Genomic DNA, 8,835 nt, shown 5'->3' on the forward strand with positions numbered 1-8,835 from the left:
AGTCAGGGTCCCAATGTCCCCCGAGAATTTCTGGTGACATATCTGTCCACCCTCACTTGTACTCTGTGCTAGAATGTGCACAGGGCAGAATCGCATAATCAAACTCATTGCTAACTCTCTGGGGAACCCTGGGAATCCGGAAAGCTGGGCAAGATACAGTTCGGGAATCCCCACCTTGATTAAATCTCCTTTTCCTGCTTCTTCATCTCATTCATCTCTTTAATTGATTGTTGGGTCAGGCCATGAGCCCAGAGCTGGACCTTTTCTCCTAAAATGCTGATTATGAAGGGTTCATGAATATTCATTACATTGTAAACCAAATTAATTACAAATAAATGAAAGGTGTCATGCATGGAATTTTGATGGCAGTCAGTCAGGGATTCAAGAATTGTGTGACTTGTTCAAATTTGTGCACCAAGACCATTTTGAAGGGCACATACCTTGCTAAAGGGAATGACAAAAGCTGTCAAAGAAATACACCTACCCCAACTACTCTATTTACGAATTTACAAAATTCTTTTCCTACAGACTTCAGTCAATAATTACGATTTCACTCAATAGGATATTCGCTCTGTGATCATGAGAAACTCAAAAGAGTTCTGAAAAATCACTTTAACATTATGATTTTTAAGAATGCAATCAGTCCATTGCTCCAATCACTTTGTTTCCTTTCCCAAAATGTGGGTTGGAAGAGAAGAAGGTGGTACGTGTTTGACAGAGGCAGGCAGAGCCCTGAGGATTGAGGAAGAGGGGAGCGAGAACTGAGCATGGAAAAACCTGTGCCTCCCAAAGCCAGTTCTGGCCGGCCTCCACGAATGTGTGAACATTCTTGGCCACAGCCCTGATGTCCTAACAGCTGAAGTTGCATCATCCTTCCCACTGATGCTCCTGGAACAAATGTCAACAGCAGATGACGGAAACATGGCATGGCAGAGGTACATAGTGCCTGTCAGTCATCCCTCTCCCCCACCCTGCCCACTTTATTCTTTGGTTTTTGAATCACAGGCCTACCTAGTTCCAGAATCATGCACTCAAATCCTTGAAGGATTTTTTTTTCATTCCCTAGGAAGTGTAGAAAAATTTTATTTTTTAAAAAAATTATTTATTTTTATTTTATGAACATTAGTGTTTTGCCTGCATGTATTGGGTGTTGGGTTCCATGGAACTGGAGTTACAGATAGTTGTGAGATGCCATGTGGGTGCTGGGAATTGAATCCAGGTCCTTTGGAAGAGCAGTCGGTGCTCTTAACCTCGGAGCCATCTCTCCAGCCCCGAGAAAAATATTTTAAAAGACCATCTTAGAAGTGAAGCATACAAGCCGGGGGTAGTGACATGGGCCTAGAATTCTAGTGCTTGGGAGATAGAGGCTGGGGGATCAGGAGTTCAAGGTCATCCTCGGCTATATAATGAATTTGAGGCTAGGGTGGGTTACAAAAGACCCTATTTCAAAAATAAAAATATGAAAAAGGAGATAAAAGAAAAAGAGGAGGGTTTACTGAAAGTGAAAGGTGCTGGGTAAAAATCTGAAGGTCAGATGAGGTCAGACATATTCAATGTAGTGTCAGTGGCCACCAACTAGAAAACTCAATCAGTAGAGCATGCCCCTCATGTCAGCACTCAAGAGACTGAGGAAGGAGGCTTTTTAGTTCAAGGCTGTGGTGGTTTGACTGATAATGGCCCCCAGAGGTTCACCGGGAGTGACACTATTCAGAGGTGTGGCCTTGTTGGAGGAAGAGGGTCACTGGGGGAGGGCTTTGAAGTTTCCGATGCTTGAGCCAGGCTCAGTCTCTCTCTCTCCCTGCTGCCTGCAGACCCAGACTCTGCGCTACCTCTACAGCACCATGTCTGTCTGCATGCCGCCATGCTTCTTGAGCCATGACCACCATGGACTAAACCTCGGAACTGTAAGCCAGCCCCAGTTAAATGTTTTGAGAGTTGGCATGGTCATGGTGTCTCTTCACAGCAATGGAACACTAAAACGAAGGCCATTTTAGGCTACATAAACTGTCTCAAAGAAACAAAGCAGGGGCTGAGGATTGGTCTCCGTGGCAGATTACTTGGCAGAGCATGTGCAAAGTTCCATGTTTCATCCCTACAACTATTCCTCTCCCCTCAAAGAATCAATTCACTGCAAAAATCTTATTTTGGCTATGATGCTCCATCCCTGAAGCCTTCATCTGGATTTTCAGAACTGTATAACATCTGCCTTCTGTGCCAGTGTCGTCTAGATAGAATGCCAGCCAGGAGCTTGGAACACAGGGGGGACTGGATGGATTAATGGTGTACTTAAGAATCATGATGGCGGCCGGGCGGTGGTGGCTCATACCTTTAATCCCAGAACTCAGGAAGCAGAGCCAGTCGGATCTCTGTGAGTTCGAGGCCAGCCTGGTCGACAGAGCAAGATCCAGGACAGGCACCAAACTACACAGAGAAACCCTGTCTCGTGGAAAAAAAAGTCATGGTGACTATGGAAAAATACTTCTTAAAATGAAGCCAGAGGCAAATAATCTTAGAAAACTTGAAAGCATGACTAGTTCAGATGGTAGAGGGTTTGTTTAGCATGCAGCATGCAGGGGACCCTAAATTTGATCACCAACATCACAGACACCATGTGTGGTGGCACACGCACTTGGGAGCTGGAGCAGGATCAGAAGTTCAAGATCATTCTTGGTTACGTAGTAAGTTGGTGACCAGCATGCAGTATGCTCAGACCCTGTCTTAAAAAAAGAAAGCGAAAGCCTAGGACAATAGTAAACTGTAGTCTTAGCACTTGTGTGGCAGAGGCAAAAGGATTGACAGTTTGAGGCCACCCTGAACTACATAACAAGTCACTGTTTCAAGAAAAGGAAAGAAAAGAAAATGACAGTTTCAGAACAATTATGGGACTTCTGCCTACGACAACCACCTTACAACTTTACCATTCCATTTCTAAATATTTTCTCACTTTTTAAGGGCTATCATCTTCCAATAGCTTGTGATTCTCTTCATGCCTGCCAAGCACATGGCCAGTTGGCTTGAGATAGCCCAGATCTATTAACATTTTGTACCCAAAGACCAGAGCAAGAGGTAGAGCTGGGAGGTTGAACTGTAATTGAGGGTGGTATGCATAAAGGCTGAAGCCAGACATGTCCTCTAATCCTAGTGCTCAGGAGGATGAAGGAGTATGGTTGTCCTAAGTTTGGGGCAGCCTGGGCTACTTAGTAAGACTTCATATCAAGAAAACAAATGAACAAAAGTATAATGGCTGCAGAGGTGTGTGTGTGTGTGTGTGTGTGTGTGTGTGTGTGTGTGTGTGTGTGTGTGTGTGTTGAATGTATGTGTTCATGTGAGTGCATGTACAAGTGCATGCCTGAGCTAAATGTGGGTATCAGATGTCCTCAGTTGCTTTCAGTTTTTTGTTTTTCCTTGAGAGATGGACTGGCTGTCAATTGAGCTCTGGGGATCTGCCTATCGACTTCCTCCCTCCCAGTGCTGGGGTTACCAATGCATCCAGATTTTGTGTGGATGCTGGGGATCTGAACTCAGGTCCTCAGTCTTTTGTGGTGGACACTTTACACACTGAGTCACCTCCCCAAACCTTGAAGAAGCTTTGTTTAGGGTACCCTGGTGTTCCAAAAAAGCATGGAGCAAAATGGAAATGGAAGGGAGCCTGCATGGTGGTACACATCAACAGTCTCAGTTACTGAGGAGGCTGAGGCAGGAGTATCACTTGAGCTCTGGAGTTTGAAGCCAATGTAGTGACAGCCAGACTCAAAAACAAAACAAAACAAAAACCCAGTACTAAAAACATACCAAAGTGTTACAGCTCTTTTAGAATTTGTCTAGCAGGTTTTCTGGCTTCCGTCGGAAAACCCAAAAAAAAAGAAAAAAAAATAAAAACATACCAAAAGGAAGGTGTAGCTGAAAGGGACTTGCCATGTGCATGATCCAAAGTCAAGTCAACAGGTGAAATGTTTACAGATGGGAACCAGGAAGCCCTAATCGTGCGCCACCAGCTATGAGGTCTGGACAACATACATGGTTTCCGAGTGACTGTTTCTGCTTCTTGTTTGAGAAACATTAAGTCAGGTCCACGTTGATGGAATCAGGCCTGTCTACTCTCGACTGACTTTCCCAGGTTTTAGTTTATTGACTAAAAGTATGAGATTCTACCGTCATTGGCTTCCCTTCTGTTGAACTTTGCGGAACACAATGCCGAGCTGCTGTTTAATTTGGCTTTGTTCATCCTGACTCTTGCCGAAGCAACTGGACCACTTGGCTTAGAATCCAAGGAGCTGCAGCCTGCTGGATTCTGGCACTGCCCCCACCCCCACCCCCAACCCCTGCAAGCTGGGTCCTGCCCAGACTGGTTTGTAAATAGTTCTTGGCACATACCCTAGAGGAGAACACAGCCACTAACAATAGCAACTCTCTTTTTAGCTTGACTCTCATAGTACTCGGGGCTGTGAGCTTGTAAAAACCAAAAATAACCTAAGTGATTGCACTGGGTTACCCTAACAGTCTATTCCCACTATTGCCAACATCACATGTTATTCCAGCAGATGTTCAGCCACTGCTGGTGGAGAGAACCAGGTCTCAGCCAGACCTAGATTTAAGACCTAGCTAGGCTGTTTAATTTTATGACATCAGGCCAGGCACTAATCTGAGCCTGTTGGGAATTGAATGAGTGGACATATAAATAAGTGCTTAGGAATCTACAAAGCACACTACATAGTTAAGTCATCCACATCAGGAAATAAGAACAATAAGAAAGGTCTGGGAAATGACATTAAGTCTCTGAGAAGCACTTGAATCTGTATGAAGGGAAATGGGGGCTGTTCTCTGTTCAACATGTTCAACACATGTGTGATCTAAGAAGACAACTAGAACTATAATTTATTTCAGTCTAAAGACTGTCTTTCCTTTTGTTCATGGTGAATTTAGAAATAAGGACTGAGCGGAACTTTTTTTTCTTTTTTCTTTTTCTTTTTTTTCTACTTGTGAATTTTTTTTAATTTAATGCCAAATGCTGTTTATTAAAGGAGGGAAGAGGTCTTAAATACAGGCTTACAGCACAATGGGAGAACCCCGGAGGGCAGAAGTTCGCTACTGATGTTTTACAATCTTGCATCTAAGCTGTTAACGCCCATTATGCAAGATACACAGACAAGGAACTTCCCTTAAGCATTCAGGAGGGTGGAACCCAGCAGGGAATTAGCATAGGGAGGATATCAAGGTCAAGGTCAGCAAGCAAGGCAACAGTTACCCAAAACGGGGCCAGGGACCTACAGGTCCCCCTTTTACTAATAAATGAGCTTCTGACTTAGGTTGCGTGGGACGTCAGCAGGTCACCTTACCCATCACGGAGACGCCTGCCTAGGCCACACAGGCGCTCTGTCTTAGGTTGGTGAGCGACCCCCAGGCATTACCTGTCTCTGAATACTCATTATCATACAGGCTCAATCGTGTGTGAGCTGCAGAGTTAACTGCTGCCAAAGATCTCAAAGTGGCACTGGGCCTGCAATCTGTGTGTTTGACACAGAAAAGACCAACAGAGGTCCTATCCCACCCATAGCCAGTAGGCTAAAGGCAACTGAGCCATTCCCTTCCTTAACGAGCCTTACTGCAAATTGGAGTCCTTTTAAGATGGTATCCCAAAAGCAAATGGAACTTGAGTTTATACATTTACAATTTTCAAAGCCAATCGAAATGTATATAACGAATTAAATTTATCATGCCCAATAGAATGAAAGATTAACTAACTGTGGTATCTACTTTGGCTGCCAGGGTCTCCACTGTGCAGGCTCTAGTAAGCAATTATGAAATGGTAATCCCAGAAACAGTAGCAGCAATGGCCGCCACTTCTATAACAGCAACAACGGCAGCAGTGATGTCAAATTCTCTTCTGGAGCGTGTGGACATCCACTGGCATGGATTCAACTCCAGGAACACGAACCTCCAAGGCCCATTTTTCTTGAACCCAGCACGACTTAGGCTGGCAGCTCTGCAAAAGAACAACCAAGAACCATAAAGAAAAAACAGGCACTAAGCGGAACTTTTTACATCAAGGAGTAGCAGAGCAGGTGAACTAGCTATTAGGTACAGGAAAGACCGACATTGCTCATGCATCCATTAGACTAGCATTTTTTTCCAGTGAAGGTAAGTTGTTTTTGCCACCTAGAATTTTTATTTTATTCTTTTAAATCCTGACACCGCTTCTTCCTCCTCTTTTCCCTCCTCCCTCTTTTTTTTGTTTTTGTTTGTTTGTTTGTTTGTTTGTCGAGACAGGGTTTCTCTGTGTAGTTTTGCGCCTTTCCTGGAACTCACTTTGTAGTCCAGGCTGGCCTCGAACTCACAGAGATCCGCCTGCCTCTGCCTCCCGAGTGCTGGGATTAAAGGCGTGCGCCACCACCGCCCGGCCCTCCTCCCTCTTTTAAGGCAGGATCTTGTGTAGCCCAGGCTGGCCTCTAACTTGCTATGGAGCCAGAGGTAAACTTAAACGCTTGATCCTCTTGTGTCTATCTCCTTAGTGGTGGGATTTACAAGTGTGTGCCACCATGCCTGGGGCAAAGGTGCACTACCTGCTTATATGTCATGGTGCTATCCATCTCTAGCCCCTGGCACCCTTTGCTGTCTCCACGATGGCCCTACACTGCTCTTCCATACGTTCTTAATCACAATGTTAACCTTTTTTTTTTAAAGTCTAGTAGGTCCTCACACTTGCTAGCAAGAATGAATTTGTATCTACTTCACAAAGAACCCAATGTGTTGTGTCTTCCTTTCAGAAATTAGACCAACTGTAGGGCAGCTTCTCAACTTCACTGTGACACATCCTAAAACCCTTTATGGTGAGGCTGTGATTGAGCTTTGTCAATGGAGGAGTTAGGTCTATGGCCTCCTGAGCTACACCAGCCTCCCCCTCCCCATTTCATTTGTAATGATCTCATGACTAGCGACTGGCAGGAAAATTATTTTCAGATTGTCGCCTCCATTTCTCTACCGTGGCCTTCACTTATGCATGGTGGGGTACTCTTTAATTGAGAGTTCTGTACTGTGTGTTTTCCTTTCCTTCCTATCTTTCCATCTGGGTTTTAGCACATCCCTAGGAAACCCCCTAACGATGTTGCTTTTGCTCTGCAAAGTCAAGGGAAGAGAGCTCCCTACTGGGCATTTTGTTGTTTCCACAATGGCTCACTAGTAGTCTCGTTCTGCCCTCTGCGAACTTCTGGAAGTTTCTGCCAACTCATTGGAAGTACTCTCCAAAGACACCCTGAAGGATGTTGGCAATGCCCACTACCATCACTCTAATACCACTGAGGACATACTGGTAGTTCCGTCATGGATATGTTGGCTCCTCTTGATGTTGGTATGTCCTCGATCCAAGTCTATGTCCTGGTCTACAGCCTTGTTTGTAAGTATATTGGACTCCTCTTATACAAAGCTCCTGGAAGATTTCTGATACTGACAATATGCTGATCTTTTCCACTGAGCTTCTGTGCTGGGTCTGGGAGATAGTAGAGATACAAGTCGAGATCAGGAGCATCTTTTCCTTGGGGGCAGGGGACTATCAGTAGACTGATTTGATGTTATCAATTCTAGGTCCCATTTCATGTAGGAGCAGCCCCTATAGAGAGAGACCTTGTCAATAGTACAGTTAGTGTTGTGTGAACATTTTTAGAGGTAAGAAGAGCACCATTACATGCCCAGTAGACACCCTCCTCTACCTTTACTTTGTACACCTGTTAGTATTTCTGCAGAGGATTCCTAGAACTGGGATTATTGAGTCAAAGTAGGCACAATGTACAAATGTCAACAACAGTAAACGGGTTGTATGCATGGGTCTCTGTAGATATTATAGAGACTTACACAAAAATTCAAGTATAGGACTCAAGCAAAGAAAAAAAATCCAGTTCAAACAAGGGGACGATTTCTTAATAGCTAAAGATTCCTCACAGTGAGTCAATCTCCTTTGATCTGTGTAGTATAAAAGCAATATTGTACATGAGACTAGAGTATCTATGATCTAAAGGATTTCTGTAACTGAGGCTGGTGGTACACTCTGGAAAGCATCAGCAACCCTTCTAACTCGGCAAGCCCCTGGGGAATGAACCAGTCAGGGCTGAACTTTGTCACATAGACTGTATTTCCCTGGGGAGCTGACAGCACTGGGGGCTCCGTAAGACCAGCTCTTTCAAAAATCTCTAGCCCCACGCGGCAAATGAGACTTACTGATTTGTTCAGTAACAGGCATGTCCATTATGTTCACAGCTAGAATGGTCCAGGGACTTTGGTAACTTTCTGTTTGTAGCCTGAGAATGAACGGGCATTTTCTGTAGATGACCAAAGGACATACTTCATGAGATGCAATCTGGACCGCTCTAAGGTCTTTGCAACTTGCAGTTCTGGCCACTCAAAGCATGTTCTCATAGCCTGTGATGGGACTGGTAGACATGATGTTCATGGCCAAGGTTTAGATACTTTTTTTCCCTCTGATGTAAAGGTGCTTGCAAACATACACCCTTGAATGGACCACATGCTCCTTCCTTGTCCAGCTGCTGAAGTTTGTTTCAGAGTTATTGAGCATGTTCACTGGGCAGCTGACCATTGTGAATGTTGCAGTGATTCAGTACTCTTGACTATTATCTATTTTAACAAGGTCTGCTTTCCAGTTTTATCATCTTGAGAGAGTCTGAAATACTTTACTATGCCATGGTTGTAGTTTCTGCTCTGTTGCTGTGATAAAATACCTTGACTACAAGCACTATCAGAGAGAAAGGTTTATTCGGTTTACAATTCCAGGTTGCAGTCCATCATTGAGAGAAGATGAGTCACGAACTTGAAGTCAGGTCTGTTTGC

The 8,835-nt window shown here is 44.3% G+C and overlaps 1 non-coding gene across 1 annotated transcript; it reads left to right on the forward strand.

The window, feature by feature from the left end:
- Positions 1-3,794: 3,794 nt before the first annotated feature.
- On the forward strand, positions 3,795-3,856 carry LOC128115098 (U7 small nuclear RNA). The gene has a single exon (XR_008219993.1). It is a non-coding gene; the product is annotated as a U7 small nuclear RNA (small nuclear RNA).
- Positions 3,857-8,835: the final 4,979 nt, after the last annotated feature.

The sequence above is a fragment of the Peromyscus californicus genome, unplaced genomic scaffold (genome assembly GCF_007827085.1).
Source record: "Peromyscus californicus insignis strain IS unplaced genomic scaffold, ASM782708v3 Scaffold_19__1_contigs__length_69161282, whole genome shotgun sequence".
Lineage (NCBI taxonomy): Eukaryota > Metazoa > Chordata > Mammalia > Rodentia > Cricetidae > Peromyscus > Peromyscus californicus.